Raw genomic sequence first — 24,536 nt, forward strand, 5'->3', positions numbered from 1 at the left:
GACACCCACCATTGTTTGTATGGTAGGGGGGCAAGCCAATGGTTAGTTCCTTAAACCTGATCTGGCCCCAATGTATGTAGCCAGGGACTGGCAGATGCAAGTTGACCTAGACTAAAGGTTCATTTTCCCACCGGAGATTTCAACAACCACCCTGCCACCAGACCTTGTCCTCTCGTCTAATTCCTGACAATTTGCCTACATCAAAGAACAGACAGTTCCCTAGGAGGACACCATCAAAGAAGCATATGAGCATAAGAAGCTGTGCAACTCCAACCTAGCAGCTGAGGAAGATGACAGAGGCTGGAAGATAAGAGTGCCCCCGGTGGAGGTGGGGTGTAGGGGCTTTGTAGCTAGTACAACAGCAAAGTTCTTTAGGGAGCTAAATCAGGGGACAGGCCTATAGACAAGCCATTAAAGAGTTGGCCAACACCGGTATAACAAATATTGAGGTCTCACACAGGGACCATTATAATGTAACAAATATTTGCTAGAGCCTCGCAATGGGGGACCATAAAGATGTAGCAAATATTCAGGTTTCACACGGGAGCACCAAAATAAAATGTAATGAATAAGTAGTTAAACTCCCAAATTGAATTAGATTGGCTTAGGACTCATTTAATGGGTCACCAAAATAATTAACCATTTTAGGGTTTAATAATTATTATTTATTTTTTTAATTTACTCGGGGCACCACCTATTTGAAACAGAATATTTCACCATCAACATATTGATAATGCAGAAAGATCACACTTAAACACACATCAGTTATAAGGACACATGTCAATAAAATGGAATGATTATATGCAAAGCATTTTGTTTGATTAATCAATACCAACTTTAGAAGTCTTTATACGAGGACTGTTAGAAAAGTATTGCACTTTTTTATTTTTTTCAAAAACTATATGGATTTGAATCACGTGCGATTACATCAGACAAGATTGAACCCTCGTGGGCATGCAAGAGTTTTTTCACGCCTGTCGGTTACGTCATTCGCCTGTGGGCTGGCTTTGAGTGAAGAGTGGTCCACCCCTCCCATCGGAATCTCTTTGTCTGAGAACTTCCTGAGAGACTGACGCTTTGCTTGATCAAAATTTTTTCAAAAACTGTGAGGCACATTGAAGTGGACACCATTTGAGAAATTCAGCTGGTTTTCTGTGAAAATTTTAACAGCTGATGAGAGATTATGGACTGTTGCTGTCGCTTTAAGGACTTCTCACTGAGCGGGATGTTGCGACGCGCCCTGAGCCGCCGCTGTCTGCCTGTTTCGAGCTGAAAGCTTCCAAATTTAACCCTCTGTTGACCCAGGACGTTGTGACAGAACAGAGAACTTTCAGAAGAGGTCAGGATCAGCAGTTTATCTGGACATTCCACTGTTAAAGGAGATTTTGTAATGAAAGAAAGTGCGGACGGGTCCGCGCGTCGGGACGCAGCCGGCGCCACACGCCGCCACAGGAAAAACACCTCCGTTGGAAGCCTTAAGGACAAGTTGGAACATGTCCAGCTGTTAAACAATTTCTCAGATACTCACTCAACTGAAAGCCATCAAAAGCCGCCTGATTTTTACAAATGGTTATCAACACGGAGGCGTTTTTCCTGTGCCGCTTTTCCTGTCCCGACGCGCGGACCTGTCCGCACGTCTTTCATTAATAAAATCTCCTTTAACAGTGGAATGTCCAGATAAACTGCTGATCCCGACCTCTTCTGAAAGTTCTCTGTTCTCTCACATTGGTCAACAACCTCTCTCTCTCCCTCAGTCACACACATACACACACAGACAGACAGCCATGCACACACAGACAGACATGCGCGCACAGACACAGACACACACCTTAATCAATATTGTTTAACTTTGTGTGGAAAAAAAATGGCTTTAGGTAGTAAAAATAAATAAATAATTGAAAAAAAATCATAGTTTGATCATAAAATTTAAAAAAAGAAAGTTGTGTTGAGTATGACAACTCTTGTTCATGCATACTTAGTAGTTCATAATTTCCTATGACACTGAATGCCAATTCTGAGGTTGTTCAAATCAATGTTTTTGAACATTGGTTTGAATTTCAATTTTGAGGCTGTTTTGTAAATAGTTTTCAAACAAACAATAAATATAGCAACTTCTGATCAATCCATATCAATTTCAGACTTATAATGTACTGATTTAAGTCCCAGCCATTTTGGGTTAAACCACGCCCACTTCTGGTTTAGGCCCCGCCCACTACAAGTACAGATACAGATAATTTAGTTGATTGAACAGATACAGATACAGATACAGATAGTGGTGTACTCGCTCATCCCTAGTCTACCTTTCGGAAATAAGTTTCAAATTTGGAGAATTAATATAGTTTATGATGTGGGAACATCACAATAAATTTTGATGTCTCAGTCACTCCTATCAGACAGAAAGTTGTCCCAGAAGTTTGACTTCGGTGTTGCATTTGTACTTTAATTCATTGCTGTGTTTGGGTCTTTGTGTGTCTGTGATATACAGAAATGACTGCATAAACTATAAGATGCAGATGGCCAATATATAAGTGTTCCGATTATGTTGTTTTCCTTATAAGCGTGGCACAGATGTTAGACCCCTATGGGAAGAAACAGCATATGGAATGAAGAGGAAAATTAATATGCATAAATTCTAAAACACATACACGAACACACCCACAGTGTCCTTCTGCTGTGTCATTCCTGAGGGAAGTGTCTGCTCTTCCTTCTGCAACTCTGCATCTTTTGACAGGTGTATACACACACACACACACACACACACACACACACACACACACACACACACACACACACACACACACACACACACACACACACACATACATAAACATTTTAAAACCTTTACTTATGTTAGAATTTCATTCAAAAATTAATGAAGAGGAAAACAGGATACTCAGCAAACTGCAAACTACTGAAATATGGCTGTTATCCCAAATAAAAAGCATAAATACCTCAGTTATCAGTAGCAAAGCTGCAAGACATTATTTCTGCAATATTGCTTTAAAGCCAAGCTTCATGACAAAAAAGTACAAAGCCGCACCTACCAAAATTTTAGTTTTTTTGTCCCATGGCAATGTTTGTGTTTAGAAATAGTTTTGGAAATATTCACAAGAGTAATAGGGAATCTGGGTGTGAGATTTCGAACCACTCAAGGATTTATAGTTTTATCAAGTTCAAATTCGTAACTTATGTTTACTTAACTATTTGTAGCTGGATGGATGGTTGGTTCAGGGGTGGCCATACATATCTATGTATGTATGTACATACCCACTAACTTTACATAAGGGCCTTCAGTATGCACAGCACATGCCTATACTTTAACATGGGGAAACATTCCCCCTCATTCCATGGGATGAGGCACATGGCAAAAAGAGATTTAATTACCCTCTGCAACAGGCCATGGGGACACTGAATTACATGCCATGGTATCAGATCGATCTGTCCAAGCATGGCGTTTTGCATAGCCAGAGAGCAAGATTTCCTCTTCAAATTTTTAACTTTTAACACTACCAGTCAACAGTCTGAACACACTTTCTCATTATGTTTGTTTCTGTGTCTGACAAAAGTAACTGCACATTTTTTTTCTGTTTCAAAATTATCATAAATCCCTCTGTATTAGTTATTTGTGCTATGAAAGTTAAGGTAAGTGATGGACCTTAACAAATCTCTCTCTGCTTCCCTGTTGATTCACTGTTAGTGAACTAATGCTTCAGGTGCAGTTATTTCCAGCTGGTCTTCTCTCTGTCCAAGGCACTGACAAGACCTTTGACAGAAGCTAGCCCTGCAGCCCAGAGTGTCGGACTAACCTCAGGAAGCTCTGCCTGCTGCACCAGTGACTGGAAGTCATATCTCTTCGGGACCAACCAGTACTGGACATGGACACACATACAACCCCAATTCCAGTGAAGTTGGGAGGTTGTGAAAAATGTAAATAAAAACAGAATACAATGGTTTGCAAATCCTCTTCAACCTATATTCAATTGAATACACCACAAAGACAAGATATGTAATGTTCAAACTGACTAACTTTATTGTTTTTGTGCAAATATTTGCTCATTTTGAAATTGATGCCTGCAACATGTTTCAAAAAAGCTGGAACAGTGGTATGTGTACCACTATGTTACATCAGCTTTCCTTCAACACAACACTCAGTAAGCGTTTGGGAACTGAGGACACTAATTGTTGAAGCTTCGAGGTGGAATTGTTTCCCATTCTTGCTTGATGTACGACTTCAGTTGTTCAACAGTCCGGGGTCTACATTGTCGTACTTTGCGCTTCATAATGCGCCACACATTTTCAATGGGCTGACATTCACACATTCACTCAAACAGACTTACACACTGACACCAGGGTGCTGCCATGCAAGGTCCTCATGACACATTGGGAGCACCTTTGGGATTAAGGACCTTGCCCAAGGGTCCTTAGTGATTCTCCAGTCAGGCTGGGATTTGAACCGAGAATCCTCAGGTCTGAAGCCCAATGCTTAACCACTAGACCATCACCTCCCCAAATAAAGTGATAATAAAGTTCAATGAACAATTATTATATGACACTTGACTAAGTTGCAAGAATTTAAGCATGAATTACTTCCTTGTCTGCAGGGGATTTATTTTGGCCTTTGTTAATGTGAGATACAGCATTACTGAGGACAGCGAATAGAATTAAATAAACCCACTCCAGACAGATTCTGACAAAACCGCAGCTTACGGTGGTTCGAATGGATGCGGATGGGTATATGTACAGTGAAGTTGCTGTCTCAGATTAATAATAATAATAACAATAATAATAAATTTTATTTGTACCACACAGAGAAGTTTCAGAAGAAGTCGGTTTCAGCATTTTATCCGGATATTCCACTGTTAAAGGAGATTTTTTTAATGAAAGACGTGCGGACGGGTCCGCGCGTCGGGACGCAGCCGCCGTGATGCTCCGCCACAGGAAAAACACCTCTGTTGAAAGCCTTAAGGACAAGTTGGAACATGTCCTGCCTGTTAAACAATTTCTCATATACTCACTCCACTGAAAGCCATCAAAAGCCGCCTGGATTTTACAAATGGTTATCAACACAGAGGTGTTTTTCCTGTGCCGCCGCACCGCGTCGCTGCGTCCCAACGCGCGGATCCGTCCGCACGTCTTTCATTAAAAAAATCTCCTTTACCAGTGGAATATCCGGATAAAATGCTGAAACCGACTTCTTCTGAAACTTCTCTGTTCTCTCACGACGTCCTGGATCAATAGAGCCTGAAATGTGAAAGTTTTCAGCTTGAACAGGCTGACGACGGCGGCTGAGAGCGCTGAGCGACGTCTCGCACCGTGGGAAGTCCTTAAAGCGACAGAATCACCTCAAAATCTCTCATCAGCCGTTAAAATTTTCACTGAAAACCAGCTTAATTTTTCGAACCGTGTCCACTTCGATGTGTCTCACAGGTTTAGAAAAAATTTTGATCAAACAACGCGCCAGTCTCTCAGCAACTTCTCAGACAAAGGAATTCCAACGAGGGGCTGGACGACTCCTCCCACAAGGAGTGCTCACAGGCGAATGACGTCACCGACAGGCGTGGAAAAACTCACGCATGCGCACGAGGGTTCAAGCATGTCTGACGTAAAAACATATGAATGAAATCCATATAGTTTTTGAAAAAAATAAAAAGGACCGTTACTTTATTGACAGCCCTCGTATATATATATATATATATATATATATATATATATATATATATATATATATATATTTGTTGAGACTTTCTAAAATCTGTAGTCAATATAAAACCCAAAGACAATGTAGATTAAAACTCCATGCTTGTAATTACACAATCAAAGAAACATTTTTTTCAACAACAAAACCAATAATACAGCCAAAACTACATTGGATTATTTCCTTTTTTATTTCTTTTTTATTACAACTTGGACGAAACAAAAATTTTTCCACCAGGGGTCACTCTTGTTCCATGTCTCTGATGATTTTGGTAATGTTATTTCATCATAAAACATGAATTTGGTCAATCCAAGGTCAAATCAAGACGTCCAGAACCCCAGATCTCCACATCCGCTCCTGTGGGCAGCCACACCCCCTGTCAGTTCAGCGCACACACCAATGTGTCACTGTGTCTGTTTGCAAAGCCACACTCGTGGAGGCACTTAGAGAAATTTCACATCCAGCTCGACAGTGATTGTCTGCTGACTGTTGTCATGCTAATAATGTGAATGGCCACACATTTTCTAAGTGCCAAACGAGCAGTGTTAGATCTTTGTGTGTCTCAGCTGGAATTTGGCCAACACCTGCCACGAGGGGGTTCGATGGGCTCGCACAGGGCACACTCTGTCTTTCAGCCGCTGGTGTGTACAAATAGTTGTAGCAACAGGTGTACAAGGCATTAGAGGCAGCTACGATTTTACACGTTTTGCATACAATTCCTGCTTCATGTGCAATTCGACCAAATTTATACTGTGTGAAGGGGCCCTTAGAGTTGAACACAGGCTTCTCGCTAGACATTCTAACCCTGTAAAACATGAAAGAACAAAATCACATAAACAGGTCTCAGGCCATCATAATAATCATTCATAATGACTCACAGATAGAACACAGACATGTTATCAACAATTATGTCATAAAATAATATTAAGTATATAATGGCAGCATCGCAACCAAGGGTTACTGAAATCCTCAACTGGTATCATGAACCGTTCAAAGAATTTGGAGTAATTTCACTGTTTAAAGGGCAATGGTGCAAGCCAAAGCTGAACACCCATGATCTCTGATACCACAGACATGAAGAACAGTCATTCACTGAAAGCTGGCATAACCACATGAGCAAGGGATTACTTTGGAAGACCTTTTTCAAGCACTATAATAAGCAGATATGCTCACATATCAATCATTCAACATTTATTTACTGTACATAGGCCATTACAGTAGCCAGCGGGTGTCAAAAGTGCTTTACAGTAAAATCAAGGAGGGGGAGGAGAGAGGTTGCTTGGAACCTGTGTGAATGCGTGTCTGTCCAAAGCGAGTGATTTGTTCAGCGAGTATTCAGGGCGACTGCTTGCCAGAGAGCGCGCTGATTGGTTTAGTCAGCAAAATAAGCCAATAAGTTTCGGTGTGGGAGGGCTTTGGTTTACTCTCTCCAACCGTCACCTAGTTAACACTCAAGTCAGCACATGTTGCGAGATGGCAGAGGGTGAATCCTCCAGTAAAAAACAAAAATATAAGACTCATTTTACAGCAGACTATACTAAAGTATATCCCTGTCTAGTTAAGGTGAAGAATGATGACACTGTGGCGAGGTGCACTGTATGCAACAGTGACTTCAGTATTACCCACGGTGGACTCAATGATTATAAAAGACATGTCAAGGTAGGCTAAGTTTAACACACCAGATCACCTGCATTTTATTTCTGTAGTTTAAATGCTGTTATAAAATTAAGCAAAACATATTAAAGACTTCTTTTAAGGATTAATGCATATGTAGTTACTATAGGCCTACAGGGCTCTAAATTAACTTTTTTCATCACCAGCCAAAATGGCTAGTAGATGTTAATCTACTAGCCAAACACACACTTACTAATGGGTCAAAGTGGCTAGCAAATATTCTTTTCTACCAGCCAAACTGAATTTTCACCAGCATTTGGCCGGTTGGCTGGTGTTAATTTAGAGCCCTGCCTATATCTAACTAGCCAGCTATCTAACTATCTATATCCAGCCTGTCTAAGCATTTAAAAAATCCCCAATTTAATATGTTGATCAATGTAGGCTAAGGGTAAATTAATTGTAGAAAATATGTAGAAATGATAGGCCTAATTATCTGCTTTATTCTTTAGGGACAACACCATATTAGGGAGGCTAAGCTCAGGGAAGGCTGCTCCAATATATCTCAGTTCTTTTCTGCAGAAAAGCAAAGTCTCACTGAGAAGGTCACTGCAGCTGAGGTGTATTTCACATCATTTGTTGTCGAACACAATGTGCCATTCAATGTCTGTAGGCACACTGGCAAGTTGTTCAGGAAGATGTTTCCAGATTCAGAAATAGCTAAACATTATGCCTGCTCCTCCACCAAAGCAACAGCCATAATGAATTTGGCCCTGGAACCTGAATGCTCAGAGGATATGTACAAACTAATTTGCACAGAAAAAAAGCCATACAGTATTTTGGTTGACGAAAGCAATGACATCATGTGTGAGAAAGAATGTGCTATTTTAGCCAGGTACTACAGTGAAGCACAGGATAAGGTGGCCGTTGGATTTATTGATATGCCAGTATGCAATGATGCCAAAGCTGAAAATATATTCAACTGCATCGCATCATCCATGGAAGAGAAGGGCACTGGATGGTCCAACTGCATAGGATTCAGCAGTGACAATTGCAATGTCATGATTGGCAAAAACAACTCTGTCTTGTCAAGAGTGAAAGCACAGGCCCCTCACATATACAGTGCTGGCTGTCCTAGTCACTTGGTTAACATATGTGCCAAAACTGCTGCAAAAGAGCTCTCAATGTCACCCAAAGAATTGATAATTGACATTTACTACTACTTTGAGAAAAGTTCAAAAAGAAGAGAGGAACTGAAAGAGTTTCAGGAGTTCTGTAATGTAGCCCAGCAGAGAGTACAGAAGCACTGCCCTACACGATGGCTTTCTTTGGGGAAAAGGTTGGACCATCTGCTAAACCAGTGGCCTGCTTTTAGTTCTTACTTTGAATCACACAGTGAAAATCAGACGTCCTGTGATATTGAGAAGAGGCTGACAGACCCCATGATGAAAATCTACACTTGCTTTCTCCACAATGCCACACAGTCTTTTGATAAATTTAATTTGATTTTTCAAAACAAGGCACCCGTTCTCTTCAAATTAAATGACAGCATTGAAGAGCTCCTGCATGACATCGGAAGCAGATTCATAGTGCCAAAGGTGTTGAGAGAGCAGAATGTGCTGGAGATAGATGTGAGCAACCCTGAAGTCCACTGTGCAGATGAAAACCTTTTTGTTGGGTTCTTGACAAGGAGACACTTAGTAATCGAGGAAGAAATCCCTTCTGACAAGACAAAGCAATTCTTCAAAGATGCAAGATCATTCTATGTCAGGAGCTTCCAAAAAGTAAAGGAAAAGTTCCCAGTGAGAGACCAAATCTTGACAAATATGTCAGTTGTTAATCCAGAGGGCCAAGATGATGTGACACCAGATCAGATTTTGACTTTGGCAGAGAGATTCCCCAATGTTGTGAAAGCAGATGCGAAGGAACAGCTACACTTAGAGGTGCTGGATTATTCCTCCACCAATTTGGAGAAAGTCATTCCAAATTACAGGAATTTGTCAATTGATGAGTTCTGGGGGAAACTATCAAAATCAAATCAGTTAGCACAGGGTAGGTCAGATTCAAAGAGCTCTGCCAACTAATGAAGCTGTTGTTGGTTCTGCCCAATTCCAATTGTGATGTGGAGAGAGCATTCAGTTTGGTGCGTCATATCAAAACAGAATTCAGGTGTCAGATGTCTCACCAAACTTTTGTGAACCTGATGTCCTGTAAGATTAACAAATTCAATGATGTTGAGTGCTATGACCTTGAAGTGTCAGGGAAATTGCTCAAGTCTGCAAAGCAAGCAGCATGTACATACAATGAGAACCTGAAAAAGTCCCAGGAAAAATACAAAGCATGACAGGTGTTCTCTGCAGCCTGGAAGATAGAAAGGACATGGACATACAATTGAAATGTATACAGACCAATACTGTACTGTTTTGCTTTTAAGAAATTACTGGTAGTTAATAAAAAGTTGTTGAAAAGTTGTTGGCCTTAAGTGTGTATGTATGGGGCATGGTGGGGGTTGGTTGTGGGGTTGGGTGGCCTGGGGGGGGGGGGTCGATAAGCATCTCCCTGAAATGAGGTTTTGGAACTTGGGATGTCTGGGACTTACCCATACAGAGAAACTCATTTGAACTCTTACTTGCACCTACAGTCAATCTGGAGTCACCAATTCACCGAACCTGCATGTGTGTGGAAGTAGGAGGAAGCCGGAGCACCCATGTCAACATGGGAAGAACATGCCGACTCTACACAGAAAGGACCAGGTAGAAGTGAACCCGGGACCTTCTCACTGTAAAGCAGCAGTGCTAGCCACGAACTGACCGGTGATTCTTAAGTTTACTTTTCCTTTTATTTCATTGCGGACAGTATGAACCCAAGATAGTTTATGGTTTGTTAGGTCAACTTGATTTGTTCATATTTATCTATTCCTGCATTCCATGCCTGCAACACATTCCAAAAGGGGGGAAAAAAAATAGGATGGAGAATATTTACCACACTATAATGCTGCCATTCCTTCTCACATCATTCAAACATTTTGGCATTGAGGCTACTAATCAATTAAACAAATCAGGTGTTATTTGATCTCATTCTTCCCACAAACACATCTTAAGGTGTGCAGCAGGGTTCGTTGGTGGTGCATTTATGTTTCAAAATACTCCACATATTACAGGTTATAGGTCATAAGTGCAAGCAGTCCAGTCCAGTATGTACATAACAATGCCTTTGAAATGTGTGCAGAATTTGGTTTGCAATTCCTTTTTTTAAATGTCTAGACTTTCCTGGAAAATATACCACCTTGAAGGCAGCATATGTTCCACTAAATTCTCAGTGCACTTTTCTCCACTGATACGCCCATCACAGAATTTAAATTACTTTTTAAAATTACACTCACTGAACCCCATATTAAGACACACGTTTGCTTTGAGACTTCTTTGGGTGGTCTGGATGGTCCTTTTTTATCTTTGGTCCAGTGCCCAGGGACGTCAACACTGCTTATGGACAATGTTAACATAGGTCTTCGTTTTGCACAGTAAAGTTTTAATGTCTTTTTGTATTGTCTTGCTTGGCAAAGGTTTCCCAAAGTAATCCCTTGCCCCATGTGATTATTTCAGTGACTGCCGAATGACTGTTCGGAGATCATAGGTGGATTTTTTTTTTCTTTTGACCTTATATAGGTCAGAATTAATCTTTTGTGTTGATACAATGAATTATTTTACAACCCCAATTCCAATGAAGTTGGGACGTTGTGTAAAATGTAAATAAAAACAGAATACAATGATTTGCAAATCCGCTTTAACCTATGCAATACACCACAAAGACAAGATATTTAATGTTCAAACTGATAAACTTTATTGTTTTTCTGCAAATATTTGCTCATTTTGAAATGAATGCCTGCAACACGTTTCAAAAACTGGGACAGTGGTATGTTTACCACTGTGTTACATCACCTTTCCTTCTCACAAGACTCAATAAGCATTTGGGAACTGAGGACACAAATTGTTGAAGCCTTGTAGGTGGAATTCTTTCCCATTCTTGCTTGATGTACAACTTCAGTTGTTCAACAGTTCGGGGTCTCCGTTGTCGTATTTTGTGCTTCATAATGCGACACACATTTTCAATGGGCGACAGTTTTGGACTGCAGGCAGGCCATTCTAGTACCTGGACTTTTACTGTGAAGCCATGCTGTTGTAACACATGCAGAATGTGGCTTGGCATTGTCTTGCTGAAATAAGCAGGGACGTCCCTGAAAAAGACGTTGCTTGGATGGCAGCATGTGTTGTTCCAAAACCTGGATGTACATTTCAGCATTGATGGTGCCATCACAGATGTGTAAGTTGCCAATGCCATGGGCACTAACACCCCCATACCATCACAGATGCTGGCTTTTGAACTTTGCGCTGGTAACAATCTGGATGGTGTTTTCCCTCTTTTGTCCGGAGGACACGATGTCCATGATTTCCAAAAACAATTTGAAATGTGGACTCATCAGACCACAGCACACGTTTCCACTTTGTGTCTGTCCATTTCAAATGAGCTCAGGCCCAGAGAAGGCGGCGACATTTCTGGATGTTGTTGATGTATGGTTTTCGCTTTGCATGGTAGAGTTTTAACTTGCACTTGTAGATGAAGCGAAAAACTGTGTTAACTGACAATGGTTTTCTGAAGTGTTCCTCAGTCCATGTAGTAAGATCCTTTACACAATGATGTCGGTTTTTAATGCAGTGCCACCTGAGGGATCAAAGGTCACAGGCATTCAATGTTGGTTTTTGGCCTTGCCACTTACATGTAGAAACATCTCCAGATTCTCTGAATCTTCTGATTATATTATGGACTGTAGATGATGGAATCCCTAAATTCCTTGCAATTGAATGTTGAGAAACATTGTTCTTAAACTGTTGGACTATTTTTTTTCATGCAGATGTTCACAAAGTGGTGATCCTCACACCATCTTTGCTTCTGAATGGCTGAGCCTTTTGGGGATGCTCCTTTTATACCCAATCATGACAACACAATTACTGTCCTCAGTTCCCAAATGCATATTGAGTGCTGTTAGAAGGAAAGATGATGTAACACAGTGGTAAACATACCACTGTCCCAGTGCAGGCATCTATTTCAAAATGAGCACATATTTGCACAAAATCAATAAAGTTTATCAGTTTGAACATTAACTATCTTGTCTTTGTGGCGTATTCACTTGAATATAGGTTGAAAAGGATTTGCAAATCATTGTATTCTGTTTTTATTTAGATTTCACACAAGTCCCAACTTCACTGGAATTGAGCTTGTACCAAAAATAAAATGAAAACCACACTCCTGCCACAAGCAACTGCTGAATTTGAAACAACAAAAAAGTCGAGTAATTTCCGATGGTACATGAATGCAGCATCATCAGCAGTGGCAGCAGCAGCCATCGCCTTCCTGTGTGCCCTTACTATTTTTTATTAAATATAACAATATGAGTGTAGGAATGACAATCCAGCCCTTCTGCACATGTGGCAACAGGTAGATGATTCATAAGATTATATAAGAGCTGTTCTGGAAGGCAGAATTCATATTGTGGATCAGCTGCAGCTGGTGTAAATAACTGCACATGGGGAGTCAATGCGCGGCCTTTACACGGACTGATCAATTTACGGCTCTGATATATACAGTCACCTTTACACTTATACACTTCGCCTCGTTGAATGGTATGTTCCAGCTTTCATCTCATGAAATATTCGTACCATTGAAAGAATGTAAAAACATTCATTATTTGTTTTATATAACGGCTAAAATAGATCGTCATTTGATATTTTATTAATTTATAAACAACAGAAAAGGGACTTACATTCTGGTGTTCCACTGTGATGTGTAGTCCAGTGATGCTGTGCACTGACTTCGGACTTTGTGTAAAAAGACTTTGTGTAGTTCCTCAGTTCAGCCAAAAATCACATCAGCATTTCATGCATCTTCATGCATCCAGACGGCTTACAGGGGAGTGGATTTTGTGTGTGTGTGTGTGTCTAGCAGCGTCAGTTAACGCAATGAAATCATCATGTCGCTGTCCCGTGCATGCGCACGCGCCCATGCAACCAGCTCAGTTCAACTGTACCTCTTCAGTGCAGCAAAAAAAAAAAAAGAAAAAAGTCAGGTCAGAAATGAGTCCAGGTTTTCTTTCTCTTCCTGCTAACAGGCAGCACAGTGGATTTGTTTTCTGTGTGTGTGTGTGTCTGTATCTTACAAGAATGAGCAGTGTCAGTTATCTCAAATTATGTCTATGTCTAAATGGAACCAAGCCTCACTCTGAATGCAATGCAACACAAATGGGATGAATTAATCCATGTCATGTGACATACAAAGCACCAATCAAATGACAAGAATCCACTCAGTTTAATTTTTTTAATTAATTTTTAAATTAATATATATGGCTTAGTAACATAATACAGTGATACAGCAGCCGTGGAGTGTGCAGCGTGTCGTCAGTCTGAACCACACAGTGAGGATTCTGATGATGAAGGAGATGATCCCTCTTTTGTTCTGGACAAGGAACCAGAGCAGTTGGATCCACCGACGTGAGCACAGATCTCCACAGTGGGTCAGATCGTGCGCTTCAGCACTCCAGGACCCAGTGCTGAGTCCTGGAATGCAGATCAGGAAGCAGAGACACACTGCTCCAGCAGTGGCCCCAGGCGCATTTCGTTTAAAGTGTGGAGATCAGCGTAGTTTCATTTTCATTTTGTTCGTCTTTCGTTCCATTTGCGCTCTTGATTCACAGGCTATTCGGTGATGGGAAAAGCTCATTCATCCACCTTTTATCGATGATTTGTGACTTTTTTACTTTTTCCCTTCATTCAGGAATCGTCGTATGCCGTGTGACTGGGCCGTCAGGAGCTGTTGACTAGTTCTATTCAGCAACAATCTGTCTGTTCTATGCATGCCCCTCATTGTGAGGTTTGGTACAGCAACCACACAGCACAGGAAGAGTCTGCAGTCGAGAATCACATCTGCCGAGAAGATCACCACTGGGTGTGTGTGTGTGTGTGTGTATATATATATATATATATATATATATATATATATATATATATATATATACACACACCAGTCCAGTATATGAACAAATTCACACAGGAATTGACATTATATTACTCATCACCGTTGCCTTCCAGTTGTTTGTTTGCATTTTATTAGCAGGCTTAAAGAGAACACACAGAAGTTTTGCATGGTGTCTGAGTTTCATACAATAGATGTGGCAGATGTAGAATTCTGCTTGCGAAAACACCCCCTGAGGCCTCATTTCGAATCGAAACCTAATTGAACACAAAACTTTTTGCTTTTGATTAATGCTAAGCCACATTTCTAAAATTGTTACCATGTCAGTTTTTTGTTTGTCAGTCAGTTTTCCTTCTATTTTTAGTCATCTACAGGATATCAGCAATATATATATATATATATATATATATATATATATATATATATATATATATATATATATATATATATATATATATATATATATATATATATTTCTGTCATTGTACACACTATGCAACCCTATTTACCTGATAGAATGTTTAGAGAGCATTGCCCCATTGAAACACATTTCTGCATCCAATCATAACCTTTGATTTTCAGATATGGGGTCAAGCCTTATACAATGACATATGTATTCTATAACTTCTGCAGCATTCATTGGAAACTGGTAATTTCAAATTTCAATCAATGAAAAATCAAAGAAAACCCAAGTTGGAAGTTGGAATTCACACTCTGAAATCTTTTATCCAACTTCTGAGGTATGGCAAGTGCAGCATCCACTGTTAGGCTAGTCCTATTCATTAAAGTGAAAATCAATTTTGTTTCTACTTTGGTTGTGGGAATCCTTGCCATATAGCTCAATGAGGTAAAAATCCAGAGCAGTATCTCTGAGTTTTGGCTGCTTAACCAACATTTTCCAAAAAAAAAAAACAAAAAAAAAAACAAAACCTTATTGTGACTGTCATGGTTGAAGTTGACCCTACAAATGGCAATGGGTATATTAAATAATAATAAAAGTCTATGAAGTACAAGCCATATTAGTTCAGTAATATAGTCTATGTGAGAAGTAGGATGACACTAAAAAAGAAAAAAAATGCAGGGAAGCATATCATCAAGAATGAGACTGTAATGTAATGTGAAGTTGCGTCAGGAAGGGCATTGTTGTAAAACTTGTGCCAAATCAACATGCAGACCCACCTTGGATCTGCTGTGGCAAACCCAAGTGAAAGCAAAGGAGCAATAAAAGGGACTTGCTTTTACGTATCATCAAAGCTGTCATTCCATTGATGTGCTTTGTGCAGTGCACAAGCCAATTCAACTGAAGTCAAGTCAACCTTATTTGTCAATTCTGCAATGCATACACAGACATATTGAGAATTGAAATAGACAGACAATACGAAGTAAAAAAACAAACATGCAAACAAGGAAAACGCAACACACAGTAGTACATAAACTGAAAGTATAAATACAGTAGACAGCAGTGGTCAGTGAGGTGGTGGTAGCGGTATGTCAAATTGAGCAGTGATTCAACTTTGATGAGCTTATTCAAACTAATTTAGAGTGCATGTAGTGCATAAGCAGTCCTTGAAGATATGTTCAGTGTTTGTGAGGTGGGTGTCAGGAGTATGAAGTCAGTGGTTGGGGACAGGGGAGGTGTCAGGATCCAGAGTTTATATGTGAGGGGCAGCAGCGGAAATGGGAGAAGACCAGGGATGGGGTTGAGTGCTCTGACAGCCTGATGAGTGAAACTGTCCTTCATTCGGCTGGTCCTGGCCAAGAGACTCCGCAGTCTCCTCCCTGATGGTAGCAGGCTGAAGAGGCAGTTTAATGGCTGGAAGGAAGTGGAGGAAGTGGTTGGTGAGCTGTCTTGTCCAGTGTTGTAGTGTTGGAGGTCCAGGAGAGATCCTCTGTGATGTGCATACCCAGGAACTTGGTGCTGTTCTCCATCTCCACAGCAGCACTGTTGATTGTCAGAGGGGAGTGTTGGGTGCGTGCTCTTGTGAAGTCCACAACAATCTCTTTTGTCTTCTCCACATTCAGGAAGAGATTGTTGTAATCACACCATGAGGTCAGTTGGTTCACCTTGTTCCTGTAGTTGGTCTCATTGTTGCTGATGAGACCCACCATGGTTGTGTCATCTGGGAACTTGATGAGGAGGATGGTGTTGTGCAATGTGGGGCAGTCATTGGTCAGCAGACAGACAGACATATAGACAGACAGACAGACAGATGCAAAGCCTTCACAATACCTGCTAAAAATGAGAATGTATTAATATAGTAACTCCATTCTATGTTTAAGATTTTTGTGGTTTGATTTCATTTAGAGGTCTACTGCAGGTGCTCGATTGATAGCAGGTATCTCCTTTGTTGCAATTTGTTGAAAACAGGATTTCTCAAAATAATTGCCAAAGGTGTGGAGAACACTGGCTTGAATGCTAACAAATTGTATTATGAGTAAGGTCCCTAAAAATTAAACCTATCCTTTCACTATGAAAATTTAATCAACTTTTCCATGACCGAAGGACCATCTTACCATAAAATTTAATCAAAAGTTTCCTTCTACTTTTTGAGTTATTGTGTATAGGGAGAGCATAATTCTCTGAGGACATTTGTGAAATGCTGGTTATCAACTGCCTGCCATTACTAAACTCCATAATCTTAAAAATGTCTCATTTTTTTTTGTAAAGTTCATTTTGTCTATTTCACCCATTATTTTTGAAGACCATGCATTTCCCACATTAACTGGATTAGTTAGTGCTGCTTACAGGATGTCTTAAAGGGAATATTGATTTCACCTGATGAGTTATGTCTTTAACATTTGCAAAATGCTAGAGCTCCAGAATTGCCTCACTTCCACCAGAGGTACAGCACCTTCATATTACAAATTTCTGGGGAAAGCTTTCAAGTGTGATCTCACATATAAGTGACAACATTCAAGCTGGTTATATTTATTCTGAAGACAAATCTGAGTGCAACGTGCAGACTTTTTATCATTTTATACAGTAGTGATGGATTTAACAAATAAGGTGAGTTGTTTGCATATCCATCCATCCACCCATCCATCCATCCATCCATTTTCAAAACCTGCTAAGTCCTCTGAAGGGTCATGGGGACATGGAGCCTCCAGCACGTCCAGAAAGTATTCACAGCACTTCACTTTTCCATTTTGTTGTGTTACAGCCTTATTCCAAAATTGAGTATATTAACTTTTCCCCTCAAAGTTCTACTCATCTCACCCCATAATGAGAAGATGAAAAAAGTTTATTTATTTATTTTTTGCAAATTTATTAAAACAAAAACCCCAAGAAATCACAACATAACTATTGACACCCTTTGCTCAATACTTTCTTGATGCAGTTTTGGCAGCAATTACAGCCTCAAGTCTTCTTGAATATGATGCCACAAGCTTGGCAAATCTATCTTCTGGCATTTTTGCCTATTCCTCTTTGCAGCACCCCTCAAGCTGCATCAGGTTGGATGGGGAGTGTCGGTGCACAACCATTTTCAGATCTCTCCAGAGATGTTCAATCTGATTCAAGTCTGGGCTCTGGTTTGGCCACTCAAGGACATTCAGAGAGTTGTCCTGAAGTCACTCCTTTGATATCTTGGCTGTGTGCATTGTGTCATTGTCCTACTGAAAGATGAACCGTTGACCCAGTCTGAGGTCAAGAGCGCTCTGATGCAGGCTTTCATCCAGGATGTCTCTGTATATTGCTGCATTTGTCTTTCCCTCAATCCTGACTAATCTCTCAGTTCCTGCCACTGAAAAACATCCCCACAGCATGATGCTGCCACCACCATGCTTCACTGTAGGGGTGGTGCCTGGTTTCCTCCAAACATGAAAGCTGGCATACACGCCAAAGACTCCAGTTTTTTATGAGGTATGCACAAGCAATCCTGTACTAGGATTACAATGGTATTTTTTCATTATTGTCATGCAGTTACGCCACTACATGAGATCTGACTTTGGACCTCTACTATTTGTATGTCTACTATGTCTACTATCAGTACATTTATCTACTATTTGTATGTCTACTATGTCTACTATCAGTATATTTATCTCTACCTCAGCTCCATTTACTCACTCAGAAGATGGTGAACAGGAACAAGACAAGAGCAGATGATTGTTGTGCAATGTGTTGTTGGTACCTCACAATTGCTGACAGCCCACTGGCTGCTGAACCGAGTACTACCAAAATTCACAGATGTGCAGCCAGCCCTATATTGTAAAATACTCTTGACCAAACATTCCTCGAAAAATGTATGTAAATAAATATAGATTTTAATTTGAGCCTGGATTTTCTAATTTAGTCAATCCTCTAATAAAATTAACACCCTAATTTAAAGTTCAATTTGCTGTTTCATCTCTAACTCTCTCTCCCTCTCATTTGGCTGGAAGACTACACGGGTAGCAACAACAAATCTCCTTGTTTCCATAGTAACAGGGAGCGGGTGAACTTTTGTCAGGTGCCAAGAGCTCACTGCAAAGGAATAGTGTCGGTTGTGTGCACACACTGTGAGCTTTCGGACGGATAGAAAGAAAACAGTGTCTTTTGGGTTTTTTTAGGAAGACTGCAAAGGCCCCTTCAGTCTGTCTTTCTCACTCCTCTCTTTCCATGGCATTATCCCATAGCATGCTCATCCTTATCTCTCTCATCTCTCATTCTTGCCTTCTGTCCCTTCTTTCTTTCTCGTGTAAATACAAGCAACTAAACTGTCAAAACTTACTTTTCTTCTCTTCCTCCACCTACTCTGCTCTCTCACCCTGATCTGTGATGTGCAGATTCTCAAAGTACAGACTGTATTGATCTTTCTTGTCCTCCCCCTCTCACTCCCTCTCTCTCTGTTTTTGTTCCCTCTGTCCATTATCCTGCTGTCATTCAAATCTCCTCTCTTCCTCCCTCTCTCCTTCTCTAATGACCTCTGCTGATTGAGAGGCCGTGCTGAGTTATGGCATATCTCTATTTCTATATGACGGTAATGATAATTAGGAAAACCTATTAGTCCCTGGTGAAAGTTAAGCAGCCTGTTCTCCAGCTGAAGAGGATTTTTTATTTATTTCAAAAACATTTTGAGGAGCAGACACTGCATGCTGAGTGGTCTGAAAAAATCGGGATGAAACGTGCGTGTTTCTTGAATGAGGCAAATGACTTGATGTTGGTGTGCGGCTCTGTCTGCCGGCACAGAGGGCTTCTCTTCCACTTCTGCTTAATCAGTATGCAACTCCTCTACACATCACTGTCCTTGTGTTATAAATACATAGACACACACACATGTATGGCCATACACAAAGGCAAATAAACACACACTTCATCAAAACTGGGTTCCTGGCTTCAACAGCGTTGTTGTGGTAAAAATACGCGACATAAAACAAGAAGGAGAACATGCCCAACTTGGACACAAGCCCAAACACATGGGCAGTAGTGGACTCGTATTCACATAACCGTTGTTCTCCTCTTTCTCTCCCACATGCATGTGAGCACACGCTTTAGAATGATAAAGGAAGCCATGGAACTTCAGCAGTGCCACGTAGGGATTGGTGCTCTGTTTGATGTAGAACAGTGTTCCAAGTGTTGGATGATCATTGCACAGGAACATGTAGATTGTATGGTCAGTAATAGGGTTACATGTAGTCAGGATAGTGAAGTGTCATTTGACTTGAACAGGTTAATTCATTTTCTATTCCCATTCATTCTCATCCATTGCCCCTTTATATCTGGTTCTTGGATGAGTATAATTGTGATCTTTGCAAAAGCTGTAAAACTGGCAACCTCATTAAGATATAAATAATGCAAATATATCAGAGACAAAAGTAAATAATTTCTTGAAAGTAATTAAATGGAATTTGTAATTTGTTTCAACAGTCATGATAGAGGATGTCATGACTGTCGTTTTCATGATGACAAGTTGGATAAATTAGAGCACAGTATTTTGGCCCATATTTCCAAGCCCCCCCCCCCCCCAACAAAATCCTTATTATTATTATTTATTATTTTTTTATATATATATATATATATATATATATATATATATATATATATATATATATATTTATTTATTTTTTTTTTCTTTTGGATTTAGACACGAACCAATGATTTAAGGTGAGGATGGAATGTCTTTGATACTAGGTGTCTCCAAAGGATACTTTGGAACCACTGGAATGACTTTGTATCAGACAAGTGGTTACTAAGAGGATGAGCAGTGTCACATGTAGCAGTATTGCCAGTCCCGGGGCCAGAAAAAAAATATTAAGGGGGCGATGAGTTTATCACAGGGGGCGGGGTCGGTCCCCCCCCCCCCCCCCCAGAAAAAAGTGCGCACCGGAGGAGACGTGCCTCTGAGCGTACGTAATGAATTGGGTGCGCTCCTGGAAAGCTCGTGTATTTAGGCTACACCATTGTAAGAGACTGACTGACTAAGAGTAAAGAGTGATGACAGTATTTTTTTAATTATTATTTGAACGTATAGACCCTCGGTCAAGTGATCTCCTGCATACCACACAGAGCCGGTGTTCTGTCGAGATGAGGTGCGCCAACTTTCGACACTCTGAGCTGTGATGTACCTTCGTGCTGTCCAATAGGAACGACGCGTTGGGCCAAAACACGGAAGACTCGTGGCAGAAACCACTGATCTGTACAAAATGGATTGGACCAATCCGATTGGTGCAGAAACCACTGATCTGTACAAAATGGATTGGACCAATCCGATTGGTGCAGAAACCACTGATCTGTACAAAACATTAACGTGTGACAGGACTACTCATTTAGAGAGCAGTTTTCTGAAGAAAAATCATTGGAAATGTTTTTTTGTTGTTGTTTGTTACCTCAAAATTTCTGATTACTGTTAAAAAAAGTTTAGAACACTTGTAATTGTCAAGGCGGGCGGTTGCCCAACACCAGGAGCGGTTGGACCCATGAAGCAGACTCCCAGACTTGGTTTAGGTGTGTCAGTAATCAAAGTCTTTATTCCAGGCTCAGGTTCAGCACACAGGTGAGCAGTCAGCGAAGCAGAAGCACAATATGGGTTTGGCAAGAATGCAGTCATATTCAGGCAGGGTTCACAGGCATGAGCAAACAGAGTTATCAAGGGTGAGGCAAAAAGGCACGGTCGAGGAAAACAAAGCAAAACATGGTGCACAGCAAGGCAAGAAATCAGGACGAAATACAAAGGCTGGGATGTGTGCATAGAGCAACAACAAACTGGCAGTGAGCTGTGAGACTGTGATGGTTTAAATAACTGGTGATGTAATTAGTGGAATAAGACACAGGTGTCAGGGAAGATTCTGGAAAGGGGTGTGCCCAGGGAAGACAAAGGTAAGTGCAAGAGAGTGAAGGCAGGAAAACAAAGTGGAGTGATGAAAGTAACAAAGACACGTGAGCAAGTGCAAGAGCGGGAGTGAGTGAAAATACAAAGCAGACAAAGTGTGAGACAAAAACACAATGGCTGGTGCAGTGATATGGAGTGGGAACATATTTGGGCTGGCATGAAAGAAACATAGAACAATGAACAGAGCTAAAACAGAATTATATAAACCATACCTGACAGAACTAAGATGGCAGTAAACAAAGAAATCAATTATCTTAACTATAACCGGAGTGAGATGGATCAAAATATAAAAGTGAATGCAATAAACAATGGTGAGATGACAGTATAAACTAAGACTGAATAATGAACAGAATGACAGCCAGTGACTAAGATATAAATAAAAGGACTTAACAGATAAATAATAAATGGAACATAATCAGAGATAAATAATGACCAATACCTGTGACTGTAATTCACGTCGGCAGTAATGACACCCGGTTACGCCAATCGGAGGTCACTAAAATTAACATTAAATCGGTGTGTAACTTTGCAAAAACAATGTCGGACTCTGTAGTTTTCTCTGGGCCCCTCCCCAATCAGACCGGGAGTGACATGTTTAGCCGCATGTTCTCCTTGAATTGCTGGCTGTCTGAGTGGTGTCCAAAAAATGAGGTGGGCTTCATAGATAATTGGCAAAGCTTCTGGGGAAAACCTGGTCTTGTTAGGAGAGACGGCATCCATCCCACTTTGGATGGAGCAGCTCTCATTTCTAGAAATCTGGCTAATTTTCTTAAATCCTCCAAACCGTGACTATCCAGGGTTGGGACCAGGAAGCAGAGTTGTAGTCTTACACACCTCTCTGCAGCTTCTCTCCCCCTGCCATCCCCTCATTACCCCATCCCCGTAGAGACGGTGCCTGCTCCCAGACTACCAATAACCAGCAAAAATCTATTTAAGCATAAAAATTCAAAAAGAAAAAATAATATAGCACCTTCAACTGCACCACAGACTAAAACAGTTAAATGTGGTCTATTAAACATTACGTCTCTCTCTTCTAAGTCCCTGTTGGTAAATGATATAATAATTGATCAACATATTGATTTATTCTGCCTAACAGAAACCTGGTTACAGCAGGATGAATATGTTAGTTTAAATGAGTCAACACCCCCGAGTCACACTAACTGTCAGAATGCTCGTAGCACGGGCCGGGGCGGTGGATTAGCAGCAATCTTCCATTCCAGCTTATTAATTAATCAAAAACCCAGACAGAGCTTTAATTCATTTGAAAGCTTGTCTCTTAGTCTTGTCCATCCAAATTGGAAGTCCCAAAAACCAGTTTTATTTGTTATTATCTATCGTCCACCTGGTCGTTACTGTGAGTTTCTCTGTGAATTTTCAGACCTTTTGTCTGACTTAGTGCTTAGCTCAGATAAGATAATTATAGTGGGCGATTTTAACATCCACACAGATGCTGAGAATGACAGCCTCAACACTGCATTTAATCTATTATTAGACTCTATTGGCTTTGCTCAAAAAGTAAATGAGTCCACCCACCACTTTAATCATATCTTAGATCTTGTTCTGACTTATGGTATGGAAATAGAAGACTTAACAGTATTCCCTGAAAACTCCCTTCTGTCTGATCATTTTTTAATAACATTTACATTTACTCTGATGGACTATCCAGCAGTAGGGAATAAGTTTCATTACACTAGAAGTCTTTCAGAAAGCGCTGTAACTAGGTTTAAGGATATGATTCCTTCTTTATGTTCTCTAATGCCATATAACAACACAGTGCAGAGTAGCTACCTAAACTCTGTAAGGGAGATAGAGTATCTCGTCAATAGTTTTACATCCTCATTGAAGACAGCTTTGGATGCTGTAGCTCCTCTGAAAAAGAGAGCTTTAAATCAGAAGTGTCTGACTCCATGGTATAACTCTCAAACTCGTAGCTTAAAGCAGATAACCCGTAAGTTGGAGAGGAAATGGCGTCTCACTAATTTAGAAGATCTTCACTTAGCCTGGAAAAAGAGTCTGTTGCTCTATAAAAAAGCCCTCCGTAAAGCTAGGACATCTTTCTACTCATCACTAATTGAAGAAAATAAGAACAACCCCAGGTTTCTTTTCAGCACTGTAGCCAGGCTGACAAAGAGTCAGAGCTCTATTGAGCTGAGTATTCCATTAACTTTAACTAGTAATGAGTTCATGACTTTCTTTGCTAACAAAATTTTAACTATTAGAGAAAAAATTACTCATAACCATCCCAAAGACGTATCGTTATCTTTGGCTGCTTTCAGTGATGCCGGTATTTGGTTAGACTCTTTCTCTCCGATTGTTCTGTCTGAGTTATTTTCATTAGTTACTTCATCCAAACCATCAACATGTTTATTAGACCCCATTCCTACCAGGCTGCTCAAGGAAGCCCTACCATTATTTAATGCTTCGATCTTAAATATGATCAATCTATCTTTGTTAGTTGGCTATGTACCACAGGCTTTTAAGGTGGCAGTAATTAAACCATTACTTAAAAAGCCATCACTTGACCCAGTTATCTTAGCTAATTATAGGCCAATCTCCAACCTTCCTTTTCTCTCAGAAATTCTTGAAAGGGTAGTTGTAAAACAGCTAACTGATCATCTGCAGAGGAATGGTCTATTTGAAGAGTTTCAGTCAGGTTTTAGAATTCATCATAGTACAGAAACAGCATTAGTGAAGGTTACAAATGATCTTCTTATGGCCTCGGACAGTGGACTCATCTCTGTGCTTGTTCTGTTAGACCTCAGTGCTGCTTTTGATACTGTTGACCATAAAATTTTATTACAGAGATTAGAGCATGCCATAGGTATTAAAGGCACTGCGCTGCGGTGGTTTGAATCATATTTGTCTAATAGATTACAATTTGTTCATGTAAATGGGGAATC

At 40.3% G+C, this 24,536-nt stretch overlaps 1 long non-coding RNA gene across 1 annotated transcript; it reads left to right on the top strand.

The window, feature by feature from the left end:
* The first annotated feature begins 258 nt into the window (after positions 1–258).
* Positions 259–24,272, top strand: LOC117509199. Its single transcript, XR_004560305.1, has 3 exons — positions 259–432; positions 7,922–7,926; positions 24,259–24,272. It is a non-coding gene; the product is annotated as an uncharacterized LOC117509199 (long non-coding RNA).
* Positions 24,273–24,536: the final 264 nt, after the last annotated feature.

Source organism: Thalassophryne amazonica, chromosome 4 (genome assembly GCF_902500255.1).
Source record: "Thalassophryne amazonica chromosome 4, fThaAma1.1, whole genome shotgun sequence".
In the NCBI taxonomy this organism is placed as follows: domain Eukaryota; kingdom Metazoa; phylum Chordata; class Actinopteri; order Batrachoidiformes; family Batrachoididae; genus Thalassophryne; species Thalassophryne amazonica.